Genomic DNA, 26691 nt, shown 5'->3' with positions numbered 1-26691 from the left:
ATACACTCCTGGAAATGGAAAAAAGAACACATTGACACCAGTGTGTCAGACCCACCATACTTGCTCCGGACACTGCGAGAGGGCTGTACAAGCAATGATCACACGCACGGCACAGCGGACACACCAGGAACCGCGGTGTTGGCCGTCGAATGGCGCTAGCTGCGCAGCATTTGTGCACCGCCGTCGTCAGTGTCAGCCAGTTTGCCGTGGCATACGGAGCTCCATCGCAGTCTTTAACACTGGTAGCATGCCGCGACAGCGTGGACGTGAACCGTATGTGCAGTTGACGGACTTTGAGCGAGGGCGTATAGTGGGCATGCGGGAGGCCGGGTGGACGTACCGCCGAATTGCTCAACACGTGGGGCGTGAGGTCTCCACAGTACATCGATGTTGTCGCCAGTGGTCGGCGGAAGGTGCACGTGCCCATCGACCTGGGACCGGACCGCAGCGACGCACGGATGCACGCCAAGACCGTAGGATCCTACGCAGTGCCGTAGGGGACCGCACCGCCACTTCCCAGCAAATTAGGGACACTGTTGCTCCTGGGGTATCGGCGAGGACCATTCGCAACCGTCTCCATGAAGCTGGGCTACGGTCCCACACACCGTTAGGCCGTCTTCCGCTCACGCCCCAACATCGTGCAGCCCGACTCCAGTGGTGTCGCGACAGGCGTGAATGGAGGGACGAATGGAGACGTGTCGTCTTCAGCGATGAGAGTCGCTTCTGCCTTGGTGCCAATGATGGTCGTATGCGTATTTGGCGCCGTGCAGGTGAGCGCCACAATCAGGACTGCATACGACCGAGGCACACAGGGCCAACACCCGGCATCATGGTGTGGGGAGCGATCTCCTACACTGGCCGTACACCACTGGTGATCGTCGAGGGGACACTGAATAGTGCACGGTACATCCAAACCGTCATCGAACCCATCATTCTACCATTCCTAGACCGGCAAGGGAACTTGCTGTTCCAACAGGACAATGCACGTCCGCATGTATCCCGTGCCACCCAACGTGCTCTAGAAGGTGTAAGTCAACTACCCTGGCCAGCAAGATCTCCGGATCTGTCCCCCATTGAGCATGTTTGTGACTGGATGAAGCGTCGTCTCACGCGGTCTGCACGTCCAGCACGAACGCTGGTCCAACTGAGGCGCCAGGTGGAAATGGCATGGCAAGCCGTTCCACAGGACTACATCCAGCATCTCTACGATCGTCTCCATGGGAAAATGGCAGCCTGCATTGCTGCGAAAGGTGGATATACAATGTACTAGTGCCGACATTGTGCATGCTCTGTTGCCCGTGTCTATGAGCCTGTGGTTCTGTCAGTGTGATCATGTGATGTATCTGACCCCAGGAATGTGTCAATAAAGTTTCCCCTTCCTGGGACAATGAATTCACGGTGTTCTTATTTCAATTTCCAGGAGTGTAGAACTCGATATTAACGATTTTATCAATGTGTCTCGAAAGGTAAAAAATCAATGGATACTTATAAAAAAGCAATCGATTGACCTTCTTAAGCCTTACAGCGCTTTCACTCAACTTTTTTTGATCGGAACTATAATTCTTTACTCATTTAAGAAAAACTATTCTCTGCTACTCTGCGGATTTTTGGCCATGTTCGTCATCTTGGTTCGAGTATCATGAAAAAGAAACTTTATTAAAAATCTAAATTCCTTTAAGATCTTTTTTTTGCTTTCAGGTAATAATTCTTTTAATCACTTCTCCATAACGCTTGGACTAATACGTCTCAACTGCCAGGCCCTTCTCTCAGCGGCTGCTCCCAAGCACACCACTGCAGAAGTAAATCCGTACGCTATGCCCCTATTCGCGAAGAATTCACACCTTACGCCAGGAGACCGAGCCCTGTTGATTACTACCAGCTATCAACTGCACCCTCCTGCACTACTCCAAACCCGGACACACAGGGGAGCGTTCTTGCTGGAAACACCACACCAACGCTTCTTGCAGACGAAAAGCACTACCACTTATTACCGTTCTTAGAGCACTGTCTCCAGAGAGCTCTAAAAGCTCATTCGCGCCTCTCTATCTACCCCCCATATCTGCTGCCTGACCCGTGGTGACCAGCATCAAAGAAACCACTTATCGGCCAACAGCAAAGATCACTTACTAGCCACAAGCGTGATCGATAAACTGCGCGCCACAGTTCACCCTGGAAAGTCGAATGATGACATAATGTCGGTTGTAGGTGACTTAACAGCAGCAGCGTCAGTTAGTGCAGGGGATGATATTATGGTTCGTAGGGGAACCCAGGACTTAGTCAATGTACAGGAGGGCTAATTAGTGTGCAAACATTTGATGAAACAACGCCTGTTACGAAAGTACAAAACCAAAACAGCACGAGTTTTTTTCTTGAACAATTGAGTAGCCTACGGAAGACACATACGAGGTGTCATCAAAAATTACAGTGAACGAATTTTTTCAGCAGCAGCTGCTTAGGCTACAACCGTTTGATGTAATTTGTCCGATTGCCTGATTCGTTGAGCCACGAAGCGCCAATGTGGAACACGGTCCGGATTGTCAGTTAGTGTCCAGAGGTGCTCGAGTCAGGTTGTGTTTACCGTGTCTATCACGAATCATGGATTTCGAACAACGTGTGGGCATTAGGTACTGTTTCAAGTTGCAAAAAAGTGCCAAATAAACTCATGAAATGTTGAATTTGGTGTATGGCGATAATGATGTCACTCTGCAGACTGTCTACAAGTGGAAATGAGTCGGTGGAAGAAAATGAACGTTAGGGGCGTCCATTGCACTCAAAAACAGAAGAAAACGCGCAAAAAGCTGCAACAATTGTTTGCTCAAACACGCAAATAACAATTCGAGAGCTTATCGAAAAACTTAGCGTCTCGTACGGGTGCCGGCCGGTGTGGCCGAGCGGTTCTAGGCGCTACAGTCTGGAACAGCGTGACCGCTACGGTCCCAGGTTCGAATCCTGCCTCGGGCATGAATGTGTGTGATGTCCTTAGATTAGATAAATTTAAGTAGTTCTAAGTTCTAGGGGACTGATGACCTCAGAAGTTAAGTCCCATAGTGCTCAGAGCCATTTGAACCAAATCAGCATAGAAGAAATAATAGATATACTCAGTTTAGTTGAAAACGCAACATTTATTTGAATTCAACAATAACACATACTCCCAAACAGAGAGAATAGTCTCAGATTGAAGTACTGCATGCATACTAGCAGATATTTTCTCGAATACCGTACATTAGAAGAAAATTTTTTTCATCCACACATTCCCTAACCAAGAAAATTCTCTATTATTTTAGATACATGGATGACACGCTTGCCCTTATAGATGGAGGTGAACTTGACATGGTGACACATCCATTAAGCACTAAACAAACTACATTCGAAAATTCACTTCACCATGAAGACATAAACTAACAAATCAGTTTCCTGGACCTCACAATCGCTAACAACAATAATTTACACATTTTTCGAAATGAAAGCGCACAACACCTGAGAACATCATACATGCTAATGCAAGCCCCCCAAAGTCACACAAGCACTCATAGTTCCAAGCTATGATCAACAGAATACAAAATCTACCACTAACCCAGACTGCAATAGACTGAGATATGTAACACAACAAAATAGTTTCTACATACTTCAAATACTTTGAAGAACGAAAACTGCAGCGCAAAAAGAATGGAGTTGACAATGAAAATTGTTACACGTACTATTTAAAGGGCTAACAATGAACGCACTTGAAGAGGCAGAAATCTACTTACGCACAATACAACGTCCTGATAACATTTTAAATGAAGAAACATATTTAAAACAAACGTTTTATATAAAATTCTATTGAATTCCTAACCAAAGATAAGAGATAGACACAAACAACTACCAACACACATATCGATTACGAAGATCATACATACAGCCCAAAATGATAACATCAACACACCACAGCAAGTGTAACCGTATACAATTTTTGGCCAACTGTCAATATGTCTTAAATCTACACCAGGTTGTAATACAATACAGAGTGACAGCGACTACTAATGATATATGGGCTTAAGTACCACATTTGAATATCTGAAAATACGATTAACCAAAATTATACTAAAATAATAAGTATTACGTAACTTTTACAGATGGTCTGAAGATGGCAATCCAGCTTAAATGGATCCATCACAACATTAAACTACTACAGCAGCAATCTGTATTTTATTACACAGTATTTCTATGTGGTATCCTCCTCATTAGTTATGTGATCTACCCACCTAATCTTCAGCATTCTTCTGTAGCTTTTATTCTCTTCTTGTCCAAACTATTTATCGTCCATGTTTCCCAATGGAAAATCAGTGAATCTCCGCATCCTCAAAAAGTACGTCAATCAAAATCGAATATCAGAGTCATGCTCATTTTTTTCGATACTGAGAGCGTAATACTGTTACAGTTTGTTCCAAGGGAAACAACCGTAAACGTCGAATTTTAAGAGGGAGCAATGAAACGTTTATGAAACGATGTATCAAGAAAAAGAGCACAAAAATAGGCCAGTGGCTTCCTAGTTCATCACAACAACTCTCGCTTTTGATTCTCGAGCTTTTGGACAGAAAAAGTGTTCCTGTCTGTCCATAACCGTCTTACTCATAAGATTGTGCACGATGTGACTTCTGGCACTTCCCAAAAATTAAAATTGTGCGTAAAGAGAAACATTTTGACACCAGACCTGACATGGAGAGCACCACAACAGTGTACCTGAACGCCCTTCCATAAGAAGCCATCCAGGAGTGCTTCCAGTCATGGATTCAGCCTTGGGAGAAATGCATTGTTAACCAAGGACATTATTACGAATGAGATCAAATCAAATTTCGTGTAAACTTATTACTTTCTTTCTAAAAAAATTATCCACAGTATTTTTTGATCATACCTTTTAATGGGTAAACAGATGATTTTTCAAACAGGATACGCAGGGTGAATATGCTGAAATATGAATAAGGGGACAACGACGAGACAAATAAAGTCATACACCAGCATGCGGGAAAGAGGGCACTGGGCGCATTTTCAAGGGTCTTCCTGCCTGGTAGGTCGAGAAGTCATTGTACTCTGAAGGATTTTTACTTTGTGGACGTATTAGCCATAGATTTTGACGATAATGAAGTAGCAATATAAATGAGGGATAAGAGAGGAGTATTTTCCGTTAACGTGACATGGTACGTATGTGAGAGGACGGGACATGTGCAGAGGCAATGTCGCCAACCCAGTGTAGTGTGTGGCTGGAGACTCACCAACGCGATTATAGGAATGATAAGGGATAATAAGGAATAAAAAACAGGTGTTAAACGCAACAGGCAACCCTAGACGCGCCACGGAGAGTTCTCGGTAAATTTGAATGTAACAGGTACTGATGCAGAAGCGGAATGTCGTATAGAGGGAGTCGTAAAAAACAGAAAGCACAAATTTTTGTTGGACACGTGGGCGCATAGCTCTGTAGCAATACGGACTTCATGAATGAGAGAATATTGAAATCTCCACACCATAATTCACGTGGAATTGCAGACAGTGTTGTTGAGCTTTTGGAATCAGAAATAGTAGACTTCCAGTTTGGAACGCAGCATTCCAAACAATACATAGTAGTCGTGCTCGGGTAAGCGAACATTACTGCATGACCTTAGACACAGACGTTCTAATAATGCAGCATTCCAAAACTGGCCTTAGGCGACTTGTAGGTGAACTTAGTGGGACAACGTTCAGCTAGGGAAGGCCGTCGGCGGTGAAGTGCTGATCCAAGTTTTAAGGGGTGAACGACATGAACCGCAGTCAACAACGCTAAGGATTCATTTGCATGTTATTGTGCCGAAATGCACTGGTAAATTGGTATGGGTAAATGCGGAACCCGAACAGCAGGTTAAAGTATTGTGGTTAATAGAACCATCTGCAGAAAATGATGTATTAGACACATCACATTGCTTTCTAAGTTAGATGGGAAAGTGGTACGTGTGAATATGGACAGTATGGACAGTTCTGGCGCCGGTGGAGTAGAGCTGACCATAGGAATGGTGGTAACTAATTTGGAAGCCCTGGATGACGTGGTTAGTAAAATATTACACACGTTGGCGTGGGATATATAAGTGTCAAGTACTCGATTAGATTAGATTAGTTTTTCGTTCCATAAATCCGTGTTGATGAGTTTCTCGTGGATGCGGAACATGTCACGTTTTTTTTTTTTTAAAAAAAAAAGCTGTAATAACAATACTAATAGTATGAATATATACAATACATCATTTGTTTCTACTAAAAAATTCGTCAATGGAGTAGAAGGAGTTGGCCACTAGTAAGTCTTTCAGACTCCTTTTAAACTGATCTTTATTTGTAAATAAATTTTTTTATATTTGCTGGCAAATTATTGAAGATGAGTGTTCCTGAGTAGTGGATCCATTTTCGAACTAAAGTAAGTGCTTTTAAGTCCTTGTGCAAATCATTTTTGTTCCTGGTATTGTATGTATGAACTGAGCTGTTTTTTGGAAAAAGAGATATATTATTTAGGACAAATTTCATTAAGGAGTAAATATACTGAGAGGCAGTAGTTAGTATACCCAGTTCTTTGAAGAGGTTTCTACAAGATGTCCGTGAATTTACTCCACAAATAATACGTATTACACGCTTTTGGACTCTGAAAACTTTTGTTTGACTTGAAGAGTTACCCCAAAATATTATACCATATGACGTTATGGAATGAAAGTAGGCAAAGTATGCAAGCTTTTATACTTTTATGTCGCCTATGTCTGTTAACACTCGAATTGCAAATATAGACTTGTTAAGGCGTTTCTGCAGTTCTGTGGTGTGGTCCTCCCAACTGAATTTATTATCAAGTTGTAATCCCAGGAATTTAAGACTGTCAACCTCTTCTATCTGCTATTCTTCGTACTTTATGCATATGCTGGGTGGAAACCTCTCACAGGTTCTGAATTGCATAATAGTGAGTCTTTCCGAAGTTTAATGTCAGTGAGTTGGCTTACCCATGAAAATATCATTAGCAGATGTTTCTAGAACTACACTCGACAAACTATTTATTGCAATACTTGTGTCATCTGCAAACAAAACGAACTCTGATTCTGGCAGTGCGACTGATGAGAGATCATTAATGTACACAAGAAAAAGCAATGGCCCTAAGATGGATCTTTGTGGGACACCACATGTAATTTCTTCCCATTCTGATGATGACTGATGACTTAATTCACTAGTCCCTTGCACTGACACCCTTTGTTTCCTGTTAGTGAGCTATGATTTGAACCATTTTGCAGCACTGCTCGTGACACCATAGAATTCTAATTTATTTAAATGGATGTTGTGGTTTACACAATCGAATGCCTTTGACAAATCACAGAAAATACCTGCTGCTTGTAACTTGTTATTTAATGAATTAAGTACATTTTCACTGTAGGTGTAAATAGCCTTTTCGATATCAGAACCCTTCAGAAATCCAAACTGTGTTCTTGATAATATGTTATTTGTGGTCAGATGGTTGATAAGCTGCATGTACATTACTTTTTCTAAAATTTTTGGGAATGCTGGCAAAAGTGAAATCAGTCTGTAGTTTGATGGCATCTCTTTATCCCCTTTCTTGAATAGAGGCTCAACATCTGCATATTTCAGCCAGTCAGGAAATGTCCCAGTTATAATTGACTGGTTACACAAGTAACTTAGAATTGTACTAAACTCACAAGAACATGCCTTAATTAACTTTGTTGATATTTCATTGTAACCACTAGAATGCGTTTCACATATTCAAGGGCATTATTTACTGATCCTGACAATCCCATTCTACTAGTAACAGATATAAAGTACTCGTTAAATAAATTTGCAACAATATGCCCATCGGTTACTAATGTGTCATCTACCCCTAGTGCTATTTGCTCCTGTTCCTTTCTGGTTCTACCAGGCTCCTCTTTCACTGTATCCCATATTGTTTTTATTTTGTTCCCTGACATTGCTATCTTCTTCTCGTAGTGCATTTGTTTAGATGTCTGAATTACTTTTTTTAATATTTTACAGTATTCCTTGTATTTAGCTAAATCATCAGCATTGGGGCTATTCTTGGTCGACAGATACATTTTCCTTTTTGTCGTACAGGAAATCTCTATTCCTTGTGTGATCCATGGTTTTATTATAGACTTCTGTTTAATTTGAGTAACTTTTAGAGGAAAACAGTTTTCAAACATGGTACTGACATTGTTCATGAATGTGTTATATTTTTGATTCATGTCATGAGCACTATAAACATCATTCCAGCTCACATCATTGAGAATTTCTCTAAAACACTCAATTTTTGGTTGATTGAATACTCTCCTGTACTGAGATTTATCAGTCTTGATAATCTGCTTAGAATTTACATCCAAAACAAGGAGCTGCATGTCATGATCTGATAGTCCATTTATTACAGGTTTTATGATATGATTTTGTTCCTTTGATTTGTATATAAAAATGTTATCAATGGCTGTCCTTGAGGATTTAGTGATCCTGTACATCAGTTTCGATACATTGTTTTCTTTTCTAATGTTATATTTTGTAATAACATAAAGTAAAATAATGCAAAGTGTCAGAGTAATAACTGTATTGTGGCCAGAGACTGCAATGAACGAATCGCATCATATATACCATACTGTAATGCTAATATGAACTGAATTCATTTAAAAACGCTTTACCTTCCTCGATTTCAATGTAGTGAATGTAATTGTACATCTATTTTTCTATTTTTCAACCACCTCATTGTAATGATCGAAGACGGATTGTTCTGTGGTATAACGACCTGTCACTTTACGAGTCCTTTCCTTATTTAATCTTTGTTACAAAGAACTACCACCCTGAGCTCTGTTTGCCGATCGCTTCCTTGTTCTCGCGTTCCTTTTTATGTGAGAATTTTGTTAAAGTGATCAGTCACCTATCACCGAATAATGATATTGTCCGTCAATGGTCTGATGGATCCTGCCTCACGGTTTACTTTTGATGATGAATTATTTCATTAATTAATGCTGAGATATGATTGCTCAGTATTTTACAACACTTTGTCTAAAATGAGACTAATTTTATTCATGTTCTTTGGGGCTTTCCCTTTCTCGTCGCGATTTGATGTTATGCAGAATTTCATTGTCTTAATTTTCTCTTCATATCGTGACTTATTCAGAAATTTTTTTATTGAATTATCTCGGTCCTTACAGGGAGAAAAAGAAACGCTTTATTCAAATGGCGCCCAATGTGGGATGCGAAAATTAGAACTTCATTGTAAGTGATTACAAACTTTCTTTTTTTGCGTTATCTGACCGTGGATGAAAGCAAAAGACAATAATCAGAAATATACTCTTAAGTGAATTATAAAATGACAAAAAATTAAAGGAATTTGCTACCAAATTTAATGTCAAAGGAAGCATCATTGTATGTCTGCATTTTGGGTTGTTACGATTTTTCAAACAGTGCTTTAAGCAGTACATGATGCAATTAGATAGATATCTCAGAATATTTATTTGTAAATGTTCACTATATATGAAAACACACACGACACTGATGTAATATTCAATAATATTTATTATTTCTTTCACAAAAAGGTTTTCGCCTTTATCATGTATAAATATGTGGTACAGCGAAATTTTTGTAGGATCAAAGATTATATAACCCAGTGTATCTATAGACTATCTCCGTTTCCAAAGACGGAAATGTTAATCTTAGATTTAGGAATAAAAAGAGAGGAATCATTACTATGAAAATGAGGTGCATGATTAACTAAGATGAAATATGTGACACTTTATCTAATGAACAATAAACAAATTACAACAATTGTTCTTAGAAGTTTGGTGACACTTTCCCCTGGACTAGAAGGAAGGCAGTAAAGCAAGAACTTTCAAAAATGTTGATTTGGAGTATAACTGAGATGTCATTATCCCTCTATAGTAGCTCGACACTAGCAGAGGCCATGACAAAAAAGAGATTTTTTGTACCTACTTGTGTATTTACCATCTTGTGCATAAATTTTTGTGCATTTAATTATGCATATTTGTATGAAATGAGCAGTTGATCCAAGGCATCACACAGTATAGACATTGTCTACAAACTGGAGTTTTGTATGCCAATATGTAACACACAAACCTCAATGTCTATTATAACAGACTGAACTTGCTCATATATGTCAGTTTTCTAAGCTAAGGTTACGTTGCATATAAGTAAGAAGAACATTGTCTTTAATATTGGGTTTATATACACGTGTGCAAGCTACATATAGGTCCTATTCTAAATGAGACAAGTTACTAAGAAAGAGACAAACTGTTTGCTTCAATTAAATTGATGTATGTAAATATTCTTGTACATAACCAATGAAAATGGATGTTGTTTTAGAATTTAGTGAAAATATCTTTGCCTCGTGAATTTTTTTGAGGCAAGTGGCGAGCACTTGTGGATAGTAAAATTGTATATCAGAAAAGTGATATGTTAATTCACAAGCAATAGATGCTCCACGTAAAAAGCTACATGACTTATGAGACGTAATGCAAAAATTGGTGATGCACAGAAAATGCATAAAATATAACAGAAAGTAAATACGTAGTATACGACACTTGCGCAGCAAGAAAACTTTAATGTATAACTATCTATGGAATATATTGTATTTTATTATCTCAATATTATTACCCAATATTTTTACCCTATTAATTAAGCATCTTTTTATTGCTTCACGTGTAGATAGTATGAAGTCATGGTACTAGCTGTAAAGTGGGCCACATATTGTTTATAGCAATGTTTGGTGTGTTCCTTGGTCAGGCAAATTTCTCTTTTTGCTTATTTGGATACACGATGCATTTGTGTTCAGTTGACTTCCTTACTATTCTCTCTGATTCGTTGTAAGAATCCTGCATGCGAGTGTAGAACAATGGAGTCTTCTATGGAGAAAAACAAAAAAATTATGTATATGTAAGCATCATGCCATTGAGCTGAATAATCAGAAACGCGGTGAAATAACTCAGTAATGAAAAGTTTCATATGTGAACTGAACTTTAAAAGCATAACCTGTATAGATAATCTTTTGTATTAAAAAAATTCATCATTGGGGACATAAACACAGACTGTAATCATTCATATGTATGGATTCATAACAATGAACAGAGGTGTGAACTGTGTGCTCCTGTGTAAAGTGCACGGTTAATTCAAATGAGAAATTCAAGACACGAACGAGTCACTCCGTAGGGCTAACGTGAGTAAAAAAATGTGAGCATTTGAAGACACACAGTAAATAATAAGTCGATACTTATCTCTGCTGGAACTGGACATGGATAGTAATCGTTTGATGTAACGATGAATACCTTTGATCCTGAACGAATCCAACTGGTGATGTCATTCACACACACTTACAAACGCGCGTGATGGATGTACTCCTGCCGAAACGACTTGGCCGTTTGCCATACTGGTATTCCGCAATACTGTTTGCAGCAGCCATCCTAATTGTACTTGCATAATGTGTAAATCTTTCAAAATGTGCAAGGGATTACTCTTGATGTTCGCTACTGATAACTCTTCACGAAATTCACTATCAAAAAACCTAATAATGAATCTTAATATGGATTATTATGTGATTGCTTGAAGTGTGATGTATTTACCCCATAATTTCAAGCATTCAAGGAGGCAACAAAATGAGCCACACCATTAGAAATATATGCTTTATACAGACTGAATTTATTTAGAAATGCTTACCTTCCTCGACTCCAGTATAATGAAGACGATATTATACGTATTTTTCTACTGTTTCAGAGGTCGTATCGGACAGACTGAGGGCGGATTGTTCAGTAGTGCAACGACCGCACACTCAGTGTGTCATTTCCTCATTTACTCTTTGTTACAGGGTGACAATTATTGAATTATATGAAAAAAAAGTAAATTAGTTACGAACTACGACGTGTACATACTTTATTCAACACGCAACCGTTACTACCGATCTACGACGTGTACACACTTTATTCAACACGCAACCGTTACTACCGATATTCGGATTTAGGTAATGACTTCAATATGCTTGCCATCTCTAGCGATGCTGTGGCGCAGATGAATATTGAAATGCTGTATGACCCGCTGAAGTGTCGGAATATCGATGTTGTCGATGATCTCCTGAATGGCTGTTTCCACCTCAGCAATGGTTTTGGGGTTATTGCTGTACACTTGTTTTTTGATATAGCTCCACAAAAAGGAGTCACATGTACTCATATCCGGAGAATATGGCGACCAATCGAGGCCCACGCCAGTGACCTCTGGGTACGGTCCACAAAGTGCTCATCCAGGATATCAAACATTCTTCTGCTTCGATCGGGTCGAGCTTCGTCTTCCATGAACCACATCTTGTCGAAACCAGAGTCACTTTGGATAATGGGGATGAGATCATCTTCCAAAATCTTCACGTACTGTTCGGTAGTCACCGTGCAATCAAGGAATATCGCACCGATTGTTACCGTGACTGGACATTGCACATCAGTTGAGAGTGAAGAGACTTTTTGATCGCGAGATGCGCATTCTTAAGTCACACAAATTCGCCAGTTTTGCTTATTGACGACCCCATCCAAATAAGAGGGACCTTCGTCACTAAACCAAACCATACAGCGTATACTAATTCCCATCATGCTCCGCCGTCAACCGAGCATTTGAACGTCCTATCGCAAACCGTTCAGAAGTTATGATGATTTTATTTCATACAGTTCAATAGTTGTCACCCTGTACGTAGTAGAACTACCCTAAGATTTATTTGCCGATCGCTTCCTCATTCTCGCGTACAGTTTTACGAATGAATTTTGTTAAACTGGTCGCTCACCTATCACCGAATAATGACATCGTCGTTCCCGTCAATGGTCTGATGTGTCCAGCCTCACAGTTTACTATCGATGACGAATTATTTAAAAAATGAAAGCTAACGCGTGAGTACTCGTTATTTTGCAGCATTGTGTGTAGAAAGAGACTAATCATCATTGTGTTTCTCTTGCTCGCTGCGATACTCAAGTTATGCAGAATTTAATTGTATTCATATTGCGTAATTTTTTCTTTTTTTTTTTTCTTTTTGTCATCAGTCTTGTTATTGGTTTGATGTGGCCCGGCACGAATTTCCCTCTTGTGTCAACCCTTCTAACTCATAGTAACGCTTGCAGCTTATGTTCTCAATAATTTTTTCGATGATGTATCCCAGTCTCTGTCTTCCTGTCCAGTTCTTACCTTTCTCCAGGTCCATGGACGTTGTTCGCTGACGTCTTGACGGACGTCGTGTCATCCCGTCCCTTCTTCTTGTCAGTGTCTTCCATATATCCGTTCCTTAATGATTTTGCAGAGAACCACCTCATTCCTTACCTTATCAGTCCTCCTAATTTTCAGTATTCTACTGTTGCACCTCATCTCAAATGCTTCGATTCTCTTCTGTTCTGGTTTTTCTACACTCCATGTTTCATTATCATACAATCCTTTGCTCCATACGTACGTTCTCATAAATTTCTTTCTCAGATTAAGGCCTATGTTTGATACTAGTAGACTTTTCTTGGCCAGGAATACCCTTCTTTCTAATGAATACATTGACTACAACACTGTCCTACACCCTTTTTAATCCGAGCACCTCGTTCTTCGTCTTCCGTTCTTATCCACATCTACATCTACATGGATACTCTGCAAATCACATTTAAGTGCCTGGCAGAGGGTTCATCGAACCACCTTCACAATTCTCTATTATTCCAATCTCGTATAGCGCGTGGAAAGAACGAACACCTATATTTTTCCGTACGAGCCCTGATTTTCCGTATTTTATCGTGGTATCGTTCCGCCCTATGTAGGTCGGTGTCAACAAAATATTTTCGCAATCGGAGGAGAAAGTTGGTGATTGGAATTTCGTGAGAAGATTCCGATGCAACGAAAAACGCCTTTCATTTAATGATTTCCAGCCCAAATCCTCTATCATTTCTGTGACAATCTCTCCCATATTTCGTGATAATACAAAACGTGCTGCCTTTCTTTGAACTTTTTCGATGTACTCCGTCAGTCCTACCTGGTAAGGATACCACACCGCGCAGCGGTATTCTAAAAGAGGACGGACAAGCGTAGTGTAGGCAGTTTCCTTAGTAGGTCTGTTACATTTTCTAAGTGTCCTGCCAACAAAACGCAGCCTTTGGTTAGCCTTCCCCACAAGATTTTCTATGTGTTCTTTCCAATTTAAGTTGTTCGTAATTGTAGTGCCTAGGTATTTTGCTGAATTTACGGATTTTAGATTAGGCTGATTTATCGTGTAACCGAAGTTTAGAGTTCCTTTTAGCACTCATGTGGATGACCTCACACTTTTCGTTATTTAGTGCCAACTACCACTTTTCGCACCATTCAGATATTGTTCTAAACCTTTTTGCGTTTTGTTTTGATCTTCTGATGACTTTATTAGTCGCTAAATGACAGCGTCATCTGCAAACAACCGAAGACGGCTGCTCAGAATGTCTCCCAAATCGTTTATACAGATAAGGAACAGCAAAGGGCCTATTACACTACCTTGGAGAACGCCTGAAATCACTTCTGTTTTGCTCGATGACTTTCCGTCAATTACTACGAACTGTGACCTCTCCGACAGGAAATCGCAAATCCAGTCACATAACTGAGACGATAATCCTTAACCACGCAATTTTACTACGAGCCGCTTGTGTGGTACAATGTCAAAAGCCTTCCGGAAATCCAGGAATGCGGAATCAATCTGAAATCCCTTGTCAATAGCACTCAGAATTTCATGTGAATAAAGAGCTAGTTATGTTTCACAGGAACGATGTTTTCTAAACCCATGCTGACTGTGTGTAAATAGACCGTTTCCTTCGAGGTAATTCATAATGTTCGAACACAATATATGTTCTAAAATCCTGCTGCATATCGACGTTAACGATTGGGCCTGTAATTTAGTGGAATACTCCTACTACCTTTCTTGAACATTGGGGTGACCTGTGCAACTTTCCAGTCTTTGGGTACGGATCTTCCGTCGAGTAAACGGTTGTATATGATTGTTAAGTATGGAGCTAATGCATCAGCATACTCCGAAAGGAACCTAATTGGTATACAGTCTGAACCAGAAGACTTGCTTTTATTAAGTGATTTGAGTTGCCTCACTATTCCGAAGATATTTACTTCTACGTTACTCATGTTGGCAGCTTTTCTCGATTCGAATTCTGGAATATTTACTTCATCTTCTTTTGTGAAGGCATTTCGGAAGGCTGTGTTTAGTACACCACGAAGATGAAGTGCTACAGACGCGAAATTTAACCGACAGGAAGAAGATGCTGTGATATGCAAATGATTAGCTTTTCAGAGAATTCACACAAGGTTGGCGCCGCTGGAGACACCTGCAACGTGCTGACATGAGGAAAAGTTTCCAACCGATTTCTCGTACACAAACAGCAGTTCACCGGCCTTGCCTGGTGAAACGTTGTTGTGATTCCTCGTGTAAGGAGGAGGCGTTGGTCGAGATACAATGACTGTTAGCAGAATATGGAATCGGTGGGTTCAGGAGGGTAATACGGAATGCCGTGCTGGAACCCAACGGCCTTGTGTCACTAGCAGTCGAGATGACAGGCATCTTATCCGCATGGCTGTAACAGATCGTGCAGTCACGTCTCGATCCCTGAGTCAACAGATGGGGACGTTTGCAAGACAACAACTATCTGCACGAACAGTTCGACGACGTTTGCAGCAGCATGGACTTTCAGCTCGGAGACCATGGCTGCGGTTACCCTTGACGCTGCATCACAGACAGGAGCGCCTGCGATGGTGTACTCAACGACGAACCTGGGTGTACGAAAGGCAAAACGACAGTTTTTCGGATGAATCCAGGTTCTGTTTACAGCGTCATGATGGTCGCATCCGTGTTTGGCGACATCGCGGTGAACGCACATTGGAAGCGTGTATTCGCCATCACCATACTGGCGTATCACCCGGCGTGATGGCATGTGGTGCCATTGGTTATACGTCTCGATCACCTCTTGTTAGCACTGACGGCACTTTGAACAGTGGACGTTACATTTCAGATCTGTTACGACCCGTGGCTCTACTATTCATTCGATCCCTGCGAAACCATACATTTCAGTAGGATAATGCACGAACGCATGTTGCAGGCCCTGTACGGGCCTTTCTGGATACAGAAAATGTTCGACTGCTGCCCTGGCCAGCACATTCTCCAGCTCTCTCACCAATTGAAAACGTCTGGTCAATGGTGGCCGAGCAACTGGCTCGTCACAATACGCCAGTCACTACTCTTGATGAACTGTGGTATCGTGTTGAAGCTGCATGGGCAGCTGTACCTGTACACGCCGTCCAAGCTCTGTTTGACTCAATGCCCAGGCGTATCCTGATTTCTCAGGATCTATGCACCCAAATTGCGTGAAAATGTAATCATATGTCAGTTCTAGTATAATATATTTGTCCAATGAATACCCGTTTATGATCTGCATTTCTTCTTGGTGTAGCAATTTTAATGGCCAGTAGTGTAAATCTGCTTTGGCAGCACTGTCTTCGATAGTATCTACATTGTTATCGCGCAGAGAAGGCATTGATTGTTTCTTGCTGCTAACATACTTCACATACGACCAGAATTCTTTGGATTTTCTGCCAGGTTTCGAGACAAAGTTTCATTGTGGAAACTGTTATAGGCATCTCGTATTGAACTGCGTGCTAAATTTCGAGCTTGTGTAAAGGATCGCCAATCTTGGGGATTTTGCGTCTGTTTAAATTTGGCATGTTTCTTTCGTTGTTTCTGCAACAGTGTTCTAACCTGTTTTGTGTACCAAGGACGATCAGCTCAGTCGTTCGTAAGTTTATTTGGTATAAACCTCTCAATTGCTGCCGATACTATTTCTTTGAATTTAAGCCACATCTGGTCTACACTTATATTATTAATTTGGAAGGAGTGGATATTGTCTCTCAGGAAGGCGTCAAGTGAATTTTTATGTGCTTTTTGAATAGGTATGTTTTTCGCTTATTTTTCGAGGATTTTTGGATTACAATATTCAATCTCGCTACAACAACCCTGTGTTCACTAATCCCTCTTGGTTATTGTTTTTTTTTCTTTGGTCATCATTGTGTGACTGGTTTGATCCGGCCCGCCAAGAATACCTCTCCTGTGCTAACCTCTTAATCTCAGAGTAGGAGTTGCAACCTACGTCCTCAATTATTTGCTTGACGTATTCCAGTCTCTGTCTTCCTCTACAGTTTTTGCCCTCGACAACTCCCTCTAGTATCATGGAAGTCATTCCTCATGTCTTAACAGATGTCCTATCATCCTGTCTCTCCTCCTTATCAGTGTTTTCCACATATTCCTTTCCTCACCGATTCTGCGTAGAACCTGCGTGGAATTATCAGTCCACCTAATTTTCAACATTCGTCTGTAGCACCACATCTTAAATGCTTCAATTCTCTTCTGTTCCGGTTTTCCCACAGCCCATGTTTCACTACCATACAATGCTGTACTCAAGACGTACATGCTCAGAAATTTCTTTCTCAAATTAAAGCCGATATTTGATATTAGAAAACTTCTCTTGGCCAGGAATTCCTTTTTTGCTGTAGCTAGTATGCTATTGATGTCCTACTTGCTCCGTCCGTCATTGGTTATTTTACTGCCTAGGTTGCAGAAATCCATAACTTCATCTACTTCGTGACCATCAATCCGGATGTTCTCATTCTCTGTTCTCATTTCCGCTATTTCTCATTACCTTCGTCTTTCTTAGATTTACTCTCAAACCATACTGTGTACTCATTAGACTGTTCATTCCGTTCAGCAGATCATTTAATTCTTCTTCACTTTCACTCATGATAGCAATGTCATCAGCGAATCGTATCATTGATATCGTTGCAACTTGAATTTTAATTCCACTGCTGAACCTTTCTTTTATTTCCATCATTGCTTCCTCGATGTACAGATTGAACAGTAAGCTACATCTTTGTCTTACACCCTTTTTAAGACGAGCAATTCTTTCTTGATCGTCCACTCTTATTATTCTCTCTTGGCTGTTGTACATATTGTATATGACCCGTGTCTCCCTTTAGCTTATCCCTACTTTTTTCAGAATTTCGAACATCTTGCACCATTTTACATTATCGAACGCTTTTTCCAGGTCGACAAATCCTATGAACGTGTCTTGATTTTTCTTTAGTCTTGCTTCCATTATTTACCGCAACGTCAGAATTTCCTCTCTCGTGCCTTTACTCTTCCTAAAGCCAAACTGATCATCATCTAGCGCATCCTCAATTTTCTTTTCCATTCTTCTGTATATAATTCTTGTAAGCAACTTGGATGCATGAGCTGTTAAGTGCGATAATTCTCGCACTTGTCAGCTCTTTCCGTCTTCGTAATTGTTTGGATGATGTTTTCCTGAAAGTCAGATGATATGTCGCCAGACTCATACATTCTACACATCAACATGAATAGTCGTTTTGTTGCCACTTTCCCCAATGATTGTAGAAACTTTCACTCATAATGTTACCGCCCTTGCCTTTAATGCCAGCGAAGGTTGTTTTGATTTCCCTGTATGCAGGGTCTGTCCTTCCGACAATCATTTCTTTTACGATGTCTTCACATTTTTCCTGCAGCCATTTCGTCTTAGCTTCCCGGGACTTCCTATTTGTTTCATTCCTCAGCGACTTGTATTTCTCTATTCCTAAGTTTCACCGAGCGAGGTGGCGCAGTGGTTAGCACACTGGACTCGCATTCGGGAGGACGACGGTTCAATCCCGTCTCCGGCCATCCTGATTTAGGTTTTCCGTGATTTCCCTAAATCGTTTCAGGCAAATGCCGGGATGGTTCCTTTGAAAGGGCACGGCCGATTTCCTTCCCAATCCTTCCCTAACCCGAGCTTGCGCTCCGTCTCTAATGACCTCGTTGTCGACGGGACGTTAAACACTAACCACCACCACCATCCTAAGTTTCCCGGAACATTTTTTTACTTGCTCTTTTCATCAATCGACTGAAGTCTTCTTCTGTTCCCGATGGTTTCTTCGCAGTTACTTTCTTTGTGCCTATGTTACCTTCCCAACTTATGTGATGGCTCTTTTCAGAGACGTCCATTCCTCTTCAACTGTACTGCCTAATGAGCTCTTCCTTATTGCTTTATCTATAGCCTTAGAGAACTTCAAGCGTATCTCGTCATTCCTTAGTACTTCCGTATCCCACTTCTTTGCTCATTGATTCTTCCTCACTAATGTCTTAAACGTCGGCCTACTCTTCATCACTACTGTATTGTGATCTGAGTCTGTAACTGCTCCTGGGCACGCCTTACAATCCAGTATCTGATTTCGGAATCTCTGTCTGACCATGATGTAATCTAAATTAAATCTTCCCATATCACCCGGCCTTTTCAAAGTGTACCACCTCCTCTTGTGATTCTTGAGCAGAGTATTCGCTATTACTTGCTGAAACTTGTTACAGTACTCAATCAGTCTTTCTCCTCTCTCATTCCTTGTCCCAAGCCCTTATTCTCCTGTAACCTCTTCTTCTACTCCTTCTCCTATAACTGCATTCCAGTCCCCCACGACCATTAAATTTTCATCCCCCTTTATATAGTGTGTTACCCTTTCAATATCGTCATACACTTTCTCTATCTTTTCATCTTCAGCTTGCGGCGTCGGCATGTATACCTGAACTATCGTTGTCGGTGTTAGTTAGCTGTAGATTCTGATAGGAACAACACTGATCTGTTCACAATAACTCACTCTCTGCCCTACCTTCCTATTCATAAAGAATCCTAGTCCTGTTGTGCCATTTTCTGCTGCTGCTGACATTACCCTATACTCACCTAACCAGAAATTCTTCTCTTCTTTCCACTTCACTTCACTGACCTCTAATATATCTAGATTGAGCCTTTGCATTTCCCTTAGTTATTGTATATACTGTATATTGAGAGTCTTTCCATATAGCTTACACCTTTTTTTCTTAGAATTTCGAAAATCTTTGAATCTCGCAAGTATTTCTCAGGTCGACAAATCCTATGAGCGTGCCTTGATTTTCTTCCGTCTTGCTTCCATTATCAGTGACAACTTCAGAACTGCCATTCTGGCACCTTTACCGTTGTATCTTGCCAAGTTGTCAAAGATGGGGTGTCTAGGAACTCTGCTTCTGGGATCGCTAGACAACAATTAAAGCAAATCGTATTAATGAGTGTTTATTAAACTAAGAGAAACTTTGAGAAATGCATAGATGTGTCGCAAGCAAAGGGCGACATGCAATATAATCAATGTCTTTCAGTATAGTGATTCCAATACAAGTGACATATTACAGTGGATGAATGCTTCTATCCAGGTCGCAGGTCTTGACGCTTCTGTAGAACTGATTGCGGCCAGTCGGCGCGGCGCTATGTTCTCTTCCCATAGAGCGCGATGCTGTTGCGTTGTCGTCCTGGAGTGGGGTAGGTCAGCGTGCAATTGGCTGACGTCCTCTTCACAACCCTCTTTGCTGTCCCGTTTCGCCGGCTTTGTGGCCGAGAGGTTCTAGGCACTTCAGTCTGGAACCACGCGACCGCTACGGTCACAGGTTCGAATCCTGCCTTGGGCATGGATGTGTGTGATGTCCTTAGGTTAGTTAGGTTTAAGTAGTTCTAAGTTCTAGGGGACTGATGACCTCAGATGTTAAGTCACACAGCGCTCAGAGCCATTTTTTTCTCTCGTTTCGGACTGGCGTTCCGGCATTTGACTTTAAGGCGTAACATTTACTTATCCTGAAGCCAAACTGATCACTATTTTCTTTTCCTTTCTTCTGTATACTATACTTGTCAGCAACTTGGTTACATGACCTGTTGAGCTGATGATGCGATAATTCTCACACTTGTTATCTCTTGCTATCTTCGGAGTTATGTTCATGATGATTTCCGAAAGTCTGGTTGTATATCACCAGTCTCATTGATTCTACACAACAACGTTAAAAGTCGTTTGGTTGCCACTTCCACGAATGTTTTCAGAAATTCCAGTGGAATGCTATCTGCCGCTTCTGCCTTATTTCAGATTAAGTCTTGCAAAACTCTTTTCATTTCCGTTTATAATACTGAATCTCCTATCTCTTCCATCTCAACTCCTGCTTCTTCTTCTGCCACGTTATCAGCAAATCCTCCATCTCATAGATGCCTTCAATGTCCTTTTCCCACGTATCCTCTCTCTCGTCTGCATTTAACAATGGAATTACGCTCTTAATTTTTCTCTCTTGTTTTTAATTTCATCAAAGTTTGCTTTGACTTATCCGTATGCTGTGTAAATCCTACCGACAGTTATTCTTTTTCAGTTTCTTCACATTTTTTATGCAGCCATTTCACCAGAGCTTCCCTGCACTTCCTTTTTGTTTCATTCCTAAGCAGCGTTTATTTCTGTATTCTTGAATTGCCCTTAACATTTTCGCACATGCTTCTTTCTTCGATCAACTGACGTATTTCTTCTGTTACCGATGGCTTCTTCGCAGTTACTTTCCTTGTATCCATGTTTTTCTGTCCCACTCCTGTGGTTGCCCTTTACAGAGATTTCCATTTTCCTTCACTGAACTTCCTACTGAGCTACTCAATAACGCAGTATCTGTAGCCTCAGAGAACTTGAAGCGCTTGTCTTAATTCCTTAGTACTTTTGTATACCACTTCTTTGCAAAATGATTCTTCCTAATTAGTCTCTTAAAGTTCAGTGTATTCATTATTACTACATTGTGATTAGAGTCTGTATCTGCTCCTGGACATGTCTTACAACCCAGTATCTGATTTCGCAATCTTTACCTGACCATGATGTAATCCAGCTGGAAACTTTCCGTATCTCGGGGCCTATTCCAAGTTAACCTCCTCCTCTAGCGATTCTTGAACGGTGTATTCGCTGTTACTGACTGAAATTTATTGCAGAATTCAACTGGTCTTCCTTCTCTCTCAGTCGTACAAACAACCACATATTCTCTTGTAACCCTTTCTTCTTCTTCTTCTTCTTCTTCTTCAACTCCTTTCCCTGCAACCGCATTTCAATCCACAATGACTACATATTATATTTTCGACTCGCTTTATGTACTGAATTACCCGTCCAACATCCTCATACACATTCCCTCTCTATTCATGTCCTCTTTGCGACGTCGTTGTATATACCTGAACTACTGTTTTTGGCGATGCTTTGCTGTCGATTCTGATGAGAACATCCCAATCACTGAAACGTTAATAGTAACTCATTCTCTGCCTTACCTTCGTATATATAACAAGTCCTACTCCTGTTATACCATTTTCTGCTGATGCTGATATTACCTTACAATCGTCTGACCATACATCCTTGTCTTCTTACCATTTCGCTTTACTGATCCCCCTCTATACCTAGACTGAGCCTTAGTAATTCGCTGTTCAGATTTTCTAGCTTTCCTACCACCTTCATACTTTTTAAATTCCACGCCCTGACTCTTAGAACGTAACCCTTTCATTGGATGTGCAATCTCTCCCTTGGCAGTCCCCTCACCGAGATCTGAATGCGGGAGTAATCCGGAATTCTTTGCCAATGGAGAGGCTCTTGAGACTTTTTCAATTAGAGACCAAGTGTCCTGTGAAGATACATTATTTATCTTATAAATCAAGACGGCGGCTTTAAACTGGACAAGGCTTAGGACCCCGGTGATCTCCTTAATTTCTTCTGAGAGAAAATTTTTTATTCATAACGGCACGTCACGCGACATCTGACGTTTGTTTTTAACGACGCAAGCGCGCATTGCGACAGAGGGCAGACATATAGTTTCACCCATACGCATGCGCTGCGTGCCACAAATGGAACAGTATTTGCAGAGGGCGCCGAATTTGATAAAAGACGCTCCTGTGACGGTCACCAACTTGCATGCGCTTCTGTTCCAGTTTTTGATATAAACCCAATAGCGTGAACCAGCAGCCTCCATTGGCGGACACTCACCTAAAGAAGGCCGGGAGATTGCAGCCAAAATATTGTGGCAAGAAGTCAACATGATCCGGTTGCAATTCCGAAACCTCATAGGCTATTCAAGAATCACACAGTATGTTTCTTTAACGCAATGGTGTCCATAAACCTCTGGATCCTAATGCCGATGACCATTGATTATTCTTCCACCTTTCAATAGGAGTTTTCCAACCTAAGGGCAAGAGAGTGCCCTCGACCTCTGTCCGCTCCTCCACCCATTTCGACAACGCCTTTTTCAGGACGAGTGTGACTCCTTATGCCGAAAGTCTTCGTTTCGGCCTCCATTGCTGGTGATTGTTATTCACAATCTACACAGTGTCGAATTTCGAGACCGGAGCCCAAGACGTTTTGATTGCTAGTCAAAGACGTTGCCCCGAGACCATGTGTGACTTCTTAACAAAAATTTTATTGGAATATCTCAGCCGTTAGAGAGAGAAAAAGGAACACTTCAATAGGCACTCAGTCAGTGTACCGAGTTAATACTCTTACCGTCGGTAAAACTACATTCCATAAGAAAGCAGAGCATCCTAAAAGTACAAATACATTAGAAACGGACAAACTTTTATTTAACTTCGACAATTTGTTTTTTCATCAAGGCCTATCACATCCCATCAGGAAATGAGCTACCGGGATATCGTAAGCCTTACTGTTGTTGTTGTTGTTGTGGTCTCAGGTCCTGAGACTGGTTTGATGCAGCTCTCCATGCTACTCTATCCTGTGCAAGATTTTTCATCTCCCAGTACCTACTGCAACCTACATCCTTCTGAATCTGCTTAGTGTATTCATCTCTTGGTCTCCCTCTACGATTTTTACCCTCCACGCTGCCCTCCAATACTAAATTGGTGATCCCTTGATGCTTCAGAACATGTCCTACCAACCGATCCCTTCTTCTGGTCAAGTTGTGCCACAAACTTCTCTTCTCCCCAATCCTATTCAATACTTCCTCATTAGTTATGTGATGTACCCATCTAATCTTCAGCATTCTTCTGTAGCACCACATTTCGAAAGCTTCTATTCTCTTCTTGTCCAAACTATTTATCATCCATGTTTCACTTCCATACTTCCACTACGTTTCTAGCCGATGACATTGTAATTCTGTCAGAGACAGCAAAGGACTTGGAAGAGCAGTTGAGTGGAATGGACAGTGTCTTGAAAGGAGGATATAAGATGAACATCAACAAAAGCAAAACAAGGATAATGGAATGTAGTCTAATTAAGTCGGGTGATGCTGAGGGAATTAGATTAGGAAATGAGGCACTTAAAGTAGTAAAGGAGTTTTGCTATTTGGGGAGCAAAACCATGATATTTGCAACCAGTGCTGAAAGAATTCGTTGATCAAAAACTAACAGATAGAGTGACGTAGGAGAGCACTAGTCCGTGGGGAGCAATCGTAGCGATGGTGCCACAGAAGTTACCACATGGTACCAAGAGATATACATTGCGCTTTTAGATTAGATTCGATTACATTAGATTAGTACTTCTTCCATAGATCATGAATACGACACTTCGTAATGATGTGGACCATGCCAGGTTAATGAAAGATGTCTGTACACGATATTACATTACACAAAATATTACATGACGCTCAATATTTTTTTTTTTTTTTTTTGTGAGTGTTGGGGGAATTTCCCACTTACTGTATCCAAAAATTCATCTAATGAGTAGAAGGAGTTTCCATTAAGAAATTCTTTTAATTTCCTTTTAAATGCTATATGGCTATCTGTCAGACTTTTGATGCTATTAGGTAAGTGACCAAAGACTTTTGTGGCAGCGTAATTTACCCCCTTCTGAGCCAAAGCTAGATTTAACCTTGAGTAGTGAAGATCATCCTTTCTCCTAGTGTTGTAGCCATGTACATTGCTATTACTTTTGAATTAGTTTGGATTGTTAACAACAAATTTCATAAGTGAATATACTTATTGTGAGGCTACAGTGAAGACCTCTAGCTCTTTAAATAAGTGTCTGCAGGATGATCTTGGATGAGCTACAGCAATTATTCTGATTACACGCTTTTATGCAATGAACACTCTTTTACTTAATGATGAGTTACCGCAGAATATGATGCCATACGAAAGCAGAAAACGAAAACAGGACTGGTAAGCTAATTTACTGAGATGTATATCTCCAAAATTTGCAATGACCCTAATAGCATAAGTAGCTGAACTCAAACGTTTAAGCAAATCCTCAGTGTGTTTTTTCCAGTTCAACCCCTCATCAATGCATACACCTAGAAATTTTGAGTATTCTACCTTAGCTACCGATTTCTGACCGAAGTCTATATTTATTAATGGCGTCATTCCATTTACTGTGTGGAACTGTATATACAGTGTTTTGTCAAAGTTTAATGGGAGCCCATTTGCAGAGAACCACTTAATGATTTTCTGAAAAACATCATTTACAATTTCACCAGTTAATTCTTGTCTGTTGGGTGTGATAGCTATACTTTCATCATTGGTCATCGGCAAAAAGTACCAGCTTTGCATCTTCGTGAATATAGAATGGCAAGTCATTAATATATATTAAGAACAGTGGAAGACCCAAGACCGAACCTTGCGGCACCCCATTCTTGATTGTTCCCCAGTTTGAGAAATCACCAGTTTTTTGCATATTATGTGAACTGTTTATTTCAACTTTCTGCACTCTTCCAGTTAGGTATGATTTAAACCATTTGAGCACTTTCCCATTAATACCACAATATTTGAGCTTATATAGAAGTACTCCATGATTTACATAATCAAAAGCCTTTGATAGATCACAAAAAATCCCAATGGGTGACTTCCGGTTACTCAGAGCATTTAATATATCATTAGTGAAATTTTCCGTTGAAAAACCCTTCTGGAATCCAAACTGACATTTTGTTAAAACTTTATTTTTACAAAGGTGTGAAGCTACTCTACAATACATTACTTTTTCAAGAATTTTGGATAAGGCAGTCAGAAGAGAGATTGGGTGGTAGTTGTTGACATCAGACGTTTCCCCTTTTTTACGCAGTGGTTTAACAATGGCACACTTCAGTCTGTCTTGGAAAATACCCTGCTTCAGAGGACTAGTACATATGTGGGTAAGAATCCCACTTATTTCTTGGGAACAAGCTTTTATTATCCTGCTGGAAATGCCATCAATTCCATGTGAGCTTTAACTCTTGAGAGAGTTTATTATCTTCCTAATTTCAGAATGAGAGGTGGGTGGAATTTCAATTGTATCAAATGGTGTGAGTAAAACCTCTTCCATTAACTGTCTTGCTTCTTCTAATGAACATTTAGATCCTATTTTCTCTACAACATTTAAAAACTGATTATTCAAAATGTTGTCGACTTCCAGCTTGTTGTTTATCAAGTTTCCATTTGCTTTGATGGTGATGCCGTCATCCTGTACTCTTGGTTGCCCTGTCTCCCTTGTAATAATATTCCAAATTGTTTTGATTTTGTTATCAGAGGTATTAATCTCAGACATGATGCACTTTTTAATAACCTGTCTTAATGTAGCACAGTAGTTTTTATAATATTTGGCTGTTTCTGGGTCATTACTCTTTCTTGTTGTTATATACAGTTCCCTTTTGTGGTTACAAAATATTTTTATTCCTTTAGTAAGCGAAAGTTTTTAGCATGGTTTCATATAATTAGATTTAACTACTTTCTTGGGGAAACAGTTTTCAAATTCTCTTACAAGTGTATCATGAAATAACTCATATTTTAAATTAGCATCGGGTTCCTTGTACACCTCATTCCAGTCTAACTGCTGAAGATTTTTCTGAAGTTTCTAATTGTTGAGTCATTAATTGAATGC

The sequence above is a fragment of the Schistocerca serialis genome, chromosome 1 (assembly GCF_023864345.2).
Source record: "Schistocerca serialis cubense isolate TAMUIC-IGC-003099 chromosome 1, iqSchSeri2.2, whole genome shotgun sequence".
NCBI lineage: Eukaryota > Metazoa > Arthropoda > Insecta > Orthoptera > Acrididae > Schistocerca > Schistocerca serialis.
This window is presented reverse-complemented; position numbering follows the sequence as displayed.